Raw genomic sequence first — 11,312 nt, 5'->3', positions numbered from 1 at the left:
TAGATCACTGAGAGTATCATAAGAGAAGGTAACAAAAAGCTTTGCTAATGCCAGTGCATATCACAAACATCCATATGGTCACGTATCCAGTGATTTCATCTGGATTGTAATCATTTGGATCATTGTGCTCAAGAAGTAGTCAGCAATTGCTTGATGTCTAATTGGGAAGAGGTATAAAAGCGGGGGTTCTCTGAAGGTCTGCCCTGGGTCTGGCAGAGTTTAATATCTTAATTAATGACTTAGAGGATGGGATTGAGTGCACACTTACCAAATTTGCATATAATGCCAAGCTGGGAGAAATTGCAGGCACTTTGGAGGATATAAGTAGGATTCAGCATGACCTTGATAAACTGGAAACCTGGTCTAAAATTAATTAAATGCAGTTTGATAAAAATAAGTGCAAAATCCTGCAGTTTAGATGAAACAGTCACATGCAAGCTGGGAAATGATAGTACTGCAGAAAAGGATCTGGGGGTTATAGTGGACTATAACAGTGTCCTTCTGTTGAAAAGACCAGTAGAGTATTGGCTTGTATTAATAGGAGTGTCATTTGCCAGTCAAGGGAAGTGATTCTTCTACTTTATTCAGTACTGGTGAAGCCTTGCTTGGAGTAGTATATCCATTTCTGGGCACCACATTTCAAGAAGGATGTGAACAAAATAAAAACATCCTAGTGGAGAGCAACAACAATTATTAGGGTCTAGGAAACATGATATACAAAGAAAGGTTGGAAGAACTTAGATTATTTAATCTGGGAAAGAGAAGACTGAGGGAGCATTTGATAAGTCTTCAAATATCTGAAGGGTAGTTACAGAGAGGATGGTGACTATTCTCTTTGTTTGTAGGGGGCAAGAAATAAGGGTCTTAAATTGGTAAAGAGGAAATGTAGTTGGGGTATTATGAAAAATGTTCACACTGTTGTGATGGCTAAGCATTTACATAGATAACCCAGAGTAGTTGTGGAATTTCAATCCTTGGTGATCCTAAAGAACAGATTAGACAAGCACTTGCCACAAGTGGACTAAAAACAAATGGTTTAAGCGGGAATGATCCTGCCTTGAGCAGAGGGTTGCACTAGATGACTTCAGGAGGACCCTTCAAGCCCTATATTTTTATTATCCTACCTATGTTAGTTAGATTAAAGCTACCTCTGAGAAGTCTAGATTTGCAATTACATCTCTGACAGGAGTGTAGATATCCTCTTAGAGGCAAACCCCTGACACTTGACTGGAGGCACACTATGGGGGAAAGTTTACACTAATCCAATGCCTTTTGTATAGATGACAAGAGGACTTCATTTTCAATCTCAAGGGCTATCAAACAGGGTCTTCTTACCAGCTCTAAGTGTTCTTTAAGTCAAAAGAAGGCATTTGCCCAAAACATTATGAGGATCAATAGGAATGATTTTGTTTGCAACAACTTGAGGTGAGGACATGAATTCATACTAGTGCATGAAGAATAAAGTGTTATGGATCCAAAACCTTGTGGAGCAATATTTTTGCACATTACAGTGTGATCTGATTACATGGCATGGGAGATTTTGATGGTCCTTTTATTATACATTCTAAGACTCTACACTTGCTGCCAGGAAATAAGAAAAACAAGATACTAATGGGAAAAAAATAAAATATTCCATTTACTAGACAAATTATAGTAGTCTGGCCTCCAGGCTCTCTTCAGTAATAAAAGCATTGGACATTATAATATACTGATCCTATTCTAGCACCTATAATGGTAGACAGCAGATTGGTTAAAACTAGTAAAGGAACCTGATCATCTGTAACCTACAGAAGAAGCTACAGAAGAAGCTTTCTGATTATAGTGCTTCTCTCAAGCCACCTAGTCTCCCAGCATCAATTTTCATTTTGAAATTTACTTGGGTCCTTTAGAAAGTCATATTAAAAAAATAAATCATCTCCTTTATCACTTACTTTTTACTTTATTTCAGTATGCCTGGAGGCATGTAGCAAAATACGCATTGGAAAGATAGCTGCTTTCCAGCCTGCATTGCTCTGCACATGTCAATAGGTGGTGGCACACTGATACAGTATAATGCAGGAGCCCTGTGCGTTGTGTACAGAGTCTTGTAAGGGTACCGTAATCCAGAAACTTCTGATACTAACTTCAGATAAGCCCCAGAAGAAATGTTTAACAGTGCTTCAGTTCAACGTTCCCTCATTCTAGAGATTACTTGTCTAACAGTTGAAAAAAACTAAATGAAAATGCCACACATGCAGTAAATAACCCATTTTGTCTGATGTAGCAAAATATCCAGACTTTTCTAAACAAGTATATGACTCGATTCTAAACACTAAACCAAATCACTGACCGTGCCTCTATTGACATCAGTAGGGTCACAGTTGCCTAAGTGAGTGGAATGCTTATATAAGGACAGGCTCTCCCTGCTGCAGTTTTTCATTGGAAGAAATCCCCTGTCAGCAGAAATGTCTGACAGTGACAAATTAAAACTCATGACACTGAAAAATTAAAAGGGAGGGACATTAGAACAGAAACATCGCACCCTGTTCTACTCCGCAGAGGCTCCAAGCTCCCAAGCAGAGAAGGTTGAGTCTGGCTCTCTGGAGGATTTGGGCACCTTGTCGAGTCCCCTCGCACTGGAGCAGAGCAGTTTCATGTTCTCTTTCTTCTCTTTCCCCTATTAGAAATGTCTGTACTGCACATCTCCACAATGCAGCTTGAGAAGAGGACAGAAATCCATAGAAAGAAACAAAAGATGGAAAGGATGAAAATGACTTAGCATACAGTAAGAGGGTTTGTTTATACATACACCTACTTCACGAGAGCATTGTGCTGAAATGTATATCACTAAGAGCTATTATAATGTATGTCTCAAGATGAACCATGTGTTGTCACCACATGAAAAGGTATAAAGTCTCTACAGCGAAAAGGGTTGTACACTGCCAAGCTCATTGACCAGAGTCAAACATCCTCAAAGCCTATTGGAGGGGCTGGGGTTCAAAGCAATGAACTGCAACACCAATCTGATTCAAACCCACTGAAATCAAAGAAAAAGCTCCCACTGACTTTAAATCAGGTCCTAAAAGCAGGCCTGGAACTGAGAACCATTTATTTAACAAAATTCACATCTAGCATACTCTGCAGTGACTGCACTGTCCCACAGAAGGTAGAAAATACTTAGCGGAAAGTGCCTATCCTATGCTTGAAGTCTTTTAATAAAACAGGATGGGTTATGAAAGGCAATAAGAATACTGACCTGACTTGCAAATGGTCAGAGAAGAAGTTACATTTTAAATGGAGACTCTGATAGAAAATTTCACAGACAGTTTTATTCATACTCTGTGCTCCGGTCCCTCTCATTTTGAAAAAAAGATTAACCACGCTGCAAATGCAGCAGTTTTGACATAGGGCGTCCTATCAGAACTGAAGCTAAATGCAGGGGAGTTCAAATTCCAAGATCAAACCTGCTACTGACTTTGACACTACTTTGGGGAAGAGACCTATTTAATGGTTTGAAACAGCCATGTACAATGACCTGCTCTGTAATAAAAGTCCTCTCTGACGGGCAATATTTTGCTTCCCTTGCACTGGTTGAGATGGCAAAGGGGGATGCTTTCCAGTTTAAAGTTCCTAATCCAATAGAATTCCCCCCCACCCCTCAAATCTAACTGTACTAAAGGTTTCAGTCTCTACAGGAAATGAGAAAAGGTCATTATTATTATTTGAATCACAATACTGACCAGATGCCCTGAGTGAACTAAGGCCACCATTTTGTTAAGCTAATAGTTGCTGCTCAATCTCATTAGACAAGACAGCCAAAGGAAATATTTTACCCCCATATTACAGATCTGAACCTGAGGTAGGGAAATTAAGAGACCTGGCCAAGGGTACACAGGACATCTGTGGCAGAAAGTCAAATCCAGACCAGATCTCCTGAGTCCCAGGCCACTGCTATAGCCATATGAACATCTCTTCTCTTTAGGGTTAGTTATACTTTTCGAAATTCTTGGTATTACTCTAATCTCTGCCCAAAGAGCATAGGGACTGTGCTCATCTGCTAAACAAGCATCCAAGGATGTGTTTGTTTTTCAAACAAGATCCTACAAACTCCCTACTAGTAAAGCATAGAACTGGCATGGTCCCTTGAAAGCCATTATAACTACACCATCTTAGTCATGCTGAAAGCAAGGGAAAGATTCCCATTAGACTCAATGGGCTATGAATCAAGCCCTAAGGTTGGGGCTTAGCCCAGAAACTCTTTAACAAGAAAAAGCTGTTCCCCTTCTACCTTCTCTTTACAAATATTAAATATATTTATTTTGACTTTGTAATAATTAAATGAAAAGCTCTTCTGAAATGGATTCACTGCTGTTCACAAAAGGTAATGAATACTAAAGGCCAGATTATCAACTCTGAAAATCTTTGTAGCTCCTTTGCCTTTAACAGAGCTACCCAAATTTATACCAGCTGCAAGTCTGGTCTTCACATGTGGCCACAGTGATGAGCATACAATGCAACTGTTTGTATGCACTGCACTCGGGAGTTATCAGGCCCCTAAAATATTTTCCTGAAGGATAGTATTAAAAACCAACTGAATCACATTCTTCCAGTAATTTTGTATGATGTTTATTATGCAATATCTCTCCCCTGAATTCCTCTAAAATGAATGAGACCAAGGATATTATCCATTCAACACTTAATTAAATCCATTTGCTTAGCCTAATACTATTTCAGTCATCTTAAGAGATCTCCGAGTGGGTTCAGAGATTCTTTCTAACTGGTCTGACAGTCTCATGAAATTTGCCTCTTAGTCAAATAGACTGGGGAGACAGAAATGATGTTAAATAGATAGTTACATTTATTCTTTATTACCTGGGGAGGTGCTCAGTTATAATAAGAATATCGATAAATACAAGGATTCATCCTGGGGTTCGGGAAAGACCCACGCCAGATTCTGGTTTTGTTTACCCCTCTGCAGGTCTGGAGAAACTGTAGTAGTTAACAGTTACACAGGCATAAACTGACAACAGAAGCTGGTCTATTGTTTTCAGTACACCTGTGCATGTTAGCAAAGATTTTGTGATAAGTATTTTAAATATAAAGTGCTAATTACTGCTGTGTCAAAGAATTATTGCAAGGAGAGCCCATTGCCAAGCTGCAAATTCTACTCATTAGTGTGTTTGTAACTTATGACAAGGTTCCTTGAGACACTAGGTAATTAATTTAAGCAATGCAGCCAAATCAATGTTTTTATAGCCCATGGGATATCATATTGTAGCCATTTTCAATATGTCCCTGTCCTCTATGCCCACGGTAATGTTGCAATTCATTTATAGGCTCTAAATTAAAGGTGAATTACTGTGAGGACTGGGACAGATCTTGGGACCTCTTTCAGCAGCATGTGTTTGGGGACTACAGAAGCTACCTAAATGTCTGTGACACTGTTTAAAATCTTTGCCCAGAGGCTACATCAAGAGCTGCCTTTGCTCTCAGAACAGCTGCCACACCTATAATTTTCTACAGACTTTATTTTCTGATTGGCTAAGTTTTCTGTGCACAACATTCACTTCCCGTTCAATTGGAAACTGGCAGGAAGGTCACAAATAAGCAGTGAGATGGCATAAAAACACCAAGAGTTAGTGTGTTCTCCCACTCATCATCACTACCAGTGGGAATCTAAAAGCTTTCAAGCTCGTGGAATTCCACCTTTCTAAAACCCAAGACAAGACAATCCTGTACTTCAGAGAGACTGAATTAGAGATGAGTTGTTATCCTTGCCTCTGCCCATTGTGGTGTCTTAAAGTAGGAGCAACGTATTGCCATGTGGAAGACCCTCCTTGTCTTGTTTCTTGTTTATGGGAGTTTTCCACCATCCAACCCCCTACCCTACACCAGTGGCTGGCAACCTTTGGAAGTCATGGGCTAGAACAACCTGGCTCTGGTTCAGTACAGGCTAGGAGGCTTTGGTTGTGTTTTGATGGCAGTGGGCTTTTCCTATGCCCATGCTGGGGCTGGGGGGTTGGGAGCTGTGCCTCTACTACTGTTTTGGGGAGTGAGAAGAAGCAGCAGTGGCATCAATACAGCTCCTAGCCTCATGGCCCCACTGTGGGCATGGGCTAACGGATTGCTAACAGATCCAGAGCAGCGCAGGCTGGAATTAACTTTATGTTGCTGGCCCCTGAGCTATACACATAATTTATGATAAACGTCAATAAAATGCAATTGGGTTCCTACTGCAAAATGATCACGGCACTCAAGCGACAATCCAGAACACGAAGCCCTTGTTCACCCACCCACTCAGTCCACCCTGTCCAGCCAGCGCATTAGTTGTGCAGCCTGTCAAATCTGAATGGAGAAATCAGAGCCTGCTTTGCCATTACAAATGCTGTGGTTTTCAGCTGCCCACATTATTACTCTCACCTCCATCACTAGACTATGAAGTAAGCAGCTGTTAGCTGAGTAAGCCAATGCTGTTATAAAAATGACAATAGGGAACTGCTCAATCATTCATGAGGAAAGAGAGGTAGTTAATCATGTTAGTCTGAAGTCAGGCAGGACACAAGGTAGATATGCACTTTATAGACTGACTAAATAAAAAATAGAGAGAGAGTATAAGCTTTTGTGAACTCAAGATCACAGCACCTGATTAAGTGATCTCAAGTTCACAAACACTTATCCTCTCTGTATGTTTTATTTAGTTAGTCTGTGAGGTACACATCTACCCTGCCTTAGGCTCATTCATTCCCCATTGTGTATACTATTGTTAACCCCTTTTTTCATGAAGTTTATTCAGTGAGGAAATTCTAATAAGTAGGCTGAGCATCTGAAAAGAGTATTCTTACTGGCAACAGAGAAGCAATCAAATATAAAGTTAATTTATATTTTAAGATGTTTTAATAACTCTACTTTTGTGCTGTGACACATGTGCCTCAGTAGGGGAAACTTCAAACATGAAATAATCTCTTAATAATGTATAGTTCAAGGCTTTTAGAATACAGAAATAGAAGCTCTTAAATTTTCAACCCCAAAAGAGATTAGATCATCTAGTATGATTTCCAGTATATCATGAATATGTGAATAAAATAAGTGAATAAAATTTCCTCCTCCAGTAGTTTTATAGAGAGCCCTCTAATTTGTGTTTAACTTATTCTCTTCAAGAGTCAGAACTGATGAAGGGTTCAAGAGATGGAAGAATTCAACACTTTTTTGGTGGTTTATATCACTGGTTAATCCTCCCCCCACCAAAAAAAAAGTTTGTACCTTAATGTGGGCCTTACTTAAATAACCAACCAAATATGTTGCACTCTCTGAGCCAAATTCTGCAAGATGCTGAGGGCAGATATTGCCTCTTGTACAGAAAATGCTCGCACATTTTGAGAGTTGAACCCATGAGAAAAACAATGCATGACTTTCAGGGGCTGGGTATTCCTGTTACAGAATGACTTCAGGCAGCACACTGCATTTCATGAAAGCTTCAGTAGAGTGGCCTTGGATTCATAAAAGGCACCATGTGTGTTTAACAGAGCAAGTGTCTTGGGGACTCATTGGTGCTCAGAATTGTTAAAGGAAATATTCCTCCATTTAAAGAAAAATATATGTAGAACTCAGAAGTAAATGTTTAGTAAGCATATTGCTGAAGTTTGCTGTTTAAAAGAACTTGTCAGGCCAAAGATCTTCACCATTGCACCTAATCATCTGAACAAATCAGATAATGTGGCAGAGGAATATGTATCTATTCTCTCCTACGTTAGCCATCTGTGCTGACAGTCCCTATGAAAATAGGAGCTAAGGTACTCCAGAAGATGTTTTCAAAACAGAAGAAAGAATGGGTACAGAAGTTTTATGCAAACTATTGCTCAAAGCTAACCTATTTATGCCAAATCCTGAGCCTATTGAGGTCTCTGGCAAAACTCCATTTGACTTCAGTGCAACCAGGATTTGCCCTATAAAAATATTCTATTGAATTCCCAGCTGCTCAGCTCAGCTGCCAGGATGGAACGCAGCTCTGTGCAGGGTATATTCATGAGATGGATTCCAACTTTATGGTGGAGAGAATTCCAGTCTCAGCGCCTGGATCTAAACTCTCTCAATATTACAGCTCAACCTATTAAAGTTCAACCCTGTCCAACAGAAACATATTTGTGAGTCCCTCTCCCCCAACAGCATTCAAAGCATATTAAATCAACCACTTTATCCAATATAGTCTAATTTTTTTTTTTTTAGCTATGAAGACACAGAGACACATTCATGGGTAGACCTGGGTGGGGAGACAGAGCCTGGTACTATGCTTTTTGTCAGACTTTTGTGGTGATTTGCAGCTGAGAATTCCACAGAAGATTTTCTTAGGGCCAAATCCTGCTCACATTAAAGTCAATGGGAGTTTTGCCACTTTGTAGTAAGCAGAGCCAAGGGCTTCCGCAAAAACATTTTCAGTTGGGGTAAAAAACAAACTTAAAAGTTAGAATTTATAGACAGATCTTACAGATGAAAGGGCTATTAGGCATCCACTTCCCATTGAAAATTAATGGGAACTGGGACCTTAAATCATAAGAGCACTTTGCAAAATCGCACTCTCAAATCCGGATAGCTCAAATCCATACCAGACTTTAAAATGAAGCTTGAAAATGGGCCTCCACTGACTTTGCAAAACTACTCCTAGATTTTCCTATCTTTAGTTTTTAATTTTTTTGCAAATGTTCTTATAAATATCATTCATCATTTTATGTACTTGGGACTATCAAGATGAAAGCTTAAAGTTCAGGTTTAAAGCTTATTGCATATTGCTTTGAAATACAAAGCAGATAAAGAACAAACAAGCTTTAAATAAACAGTAATTTAAAAGCAAAAGGAGAATGTTATTTCTGCCTTGATATTCCTCTGATAAACATGAAGCTTGCTGTCTCTGCTTCTGGATATGCTTGGAATGCTGTCTATTTAGTAGCTCAGAAATGTATGCCTCTTTCACTCTCTGCTGCTGTTCAAAGGGTGCTAACTGCAACTCATTCAGCAGACTCAAGGTAAAACACTAAGTTGCCATTTGCCAAAAAAAGTAAACCCTGTGAGAAAGAGGAAAATTACAGTAAAAATGACAAAGGAAACCCATCTACAGTTTAGTTCAAATCTTGATGTCTCTTTTTCTATGGGGTTGGAAAAGATACAGTAGTATGTAGTACACGCCCATTATTTAATGCTTGGCCTTTTCAGAAAGATATGGGAAGGGTTCAGGCCACTCAGCCTCTGAGAGCTTTTATTAGTTCTATAGTATGAAACAAGATGTTGTATATACTACCTTTGAGCCCCTAAGGACAGAGCTTTATCCTGAACATCAAGAGTTCTGGATTCAATTCCTTTTCTGCAACTACCTCACTACACCTCTTTGGATCTTTCTTTGCCTACCTGTATAATTGGGATACAACTAACTTGCTTCTTTCAAATGCTTTACATGCAAGTATTAAATACACCCCCTATGTAAACAGAGCAGCATGGTGCCGGGCTGGACGTCTGACAAAAGTTTCTACAGCCTGCAATGGGGAGTAAGTATGAACATAGGACTGGACGGTGAATTTCTGAATGGACTTGATTTCTGAATCAAGTCCACTGCAGGCACCATTATCATATCATTCCTTTCATAAGTGTATTGAGCTGCCTTTTAAAAGCTTCAGTTTTTGTCCCCACTATTCTGAGAGTCTGTTCTAGATAGGAAGCTTCTAATTTTCAGCCTAAACTAACTCGTGGCCAGTATACCTATTTGTTCTGATGCCATCACTGTCCCTTAACTTGAATAGCTCTTCTCCCTCCCAGGTGCCTAACCCCTTGATTTATTTATAGTGAGCACTCATGACTCACTCAGACTTCATTTTGCACCACTAAATATGCCAACCTCTATGAGTCTCCTGACCTATGACAGGCTCTGCATTCTCTTGATCATCTCAGATGTCCTCTGCACTTCTTCCAATCCAATGTCCCTTAAACATGGGTGACCACAGTTGTACACAGTGTTCCAGATGAGGTTCACCCCAAATTGCATTAATACTTCCCTTTCTCGTGTTTATGTATGACATGCATGAGACTTCTTTGTGCTACTATAGATGAAGACAGCAACACAGGCTGCTGCTGACCGACTGCTGTCAAATGGCATTGGCCATGCAGTTGTGCTGGAATGATAACTGCACAAAAGTGCTGCAATCCCTGCATGATCTTGGACAAGTAACCTCTGCAAAATCATAAATCTTCCCCTCCTGAAAGGGTATTTTGTGACACTAAACAGATAAGTCTGGTTCTCCCCTGTGCCAAGATTGACTTAGCATAGGGAGAAGTGAAGGCAGCACCCAAAGAGCTAGGAGGCTCTGCCTGATTCTCAAACTGGTCCAAGCTCCATGTGAATCAGGATCATAGAAAATTAGGGTTGGAAGGGACCTCAGAAGGTCACATCTAGTCCAAACCCCAGCCCCAAGTAGATCATCCCAGCCAAGGCTTTGTCTAGCGTTGGATGATGAAGTACAGCATCCAAGAGGCTGCTCTAATCTACTGCTCCAATCTGCTGTTCTGTAGGCGTGCCCCAGTGTGTCCTGTCTTGACATCCCCTAGCACAGTGTTTCTCACCCAGTGGGTCGCAACCCAAAAGTGGATTTCAAAAATATGTGAAAGGGTCATGAACAAACTTTAGAAACGGATTCTCCTTTAAAGGAGGAAAGTGTGGGGAACAGTGGGTTTCCCCTTGCAGGCTGGTAGAGTTCCAGCCTGCAAGGGACTGCTTGGGGCTGTGGGAGGATGGCAATCAGGCAGAGGGTACCATGTTCATGTGTGCACACACATACACATGTGGCAGCCAGGCAGCACGGAGAGCAGCTCCCACAGCTTCCCACCAGTAAGTCTATGGGGCAGGGGGGCATAGACAATGTGTTGGTGGGGCAGGGGAGGGCACAGGCAACATGTTGGGGGGGGTATGGAGTGGCATGTGCCCCCCCAGATTTGTGCCCCTGGAGGCTGGGGGGGCACGGCGAGCTCCCGCAGGCGGTGGCGGCAGTGGGCTCCCACAGGGAGGCACCCTCTTTTCGCAGGGGGTGCATTGCCACGCTCAGGGGGTGCACGTGCACCTGCGTGCACCCCACACGCATCGCCAGCGCCTCTGTGAACGGAGGCACAGCCTGATAGACTTGGGACACTCCTCCAGAGACTCAAGGCACCCCTGTAGAGGGATGCACCCCCTGCTAGACTCGAGGCGCCTCTCCGCAGACGTGAGACACCGCTCCGCAGCCCCGGGGCGCCGCTGGCCAGGCTCGCGGCACCCCGCGGCGAGGGGGCGCTCCCGGTGCCCTCGCGCCCCCGCTGCG

This window comes from Alligator sinensis, unplaced genomic scaffold, assembly GCF_000455745.1.
Source record: "Alligator sinensis unplaced genomic scaffold, ASM45574v1 scaffold694_1, whole genome shotgun sequence".
Lineage (NCBI taxonomy): Eukaryota > Metazoa > Chordata > Crocodylia > Alligatoridae > Alligator > Alligator sinensis.
Note: the sequence above shows the minus strand (reverse complement) of the source record.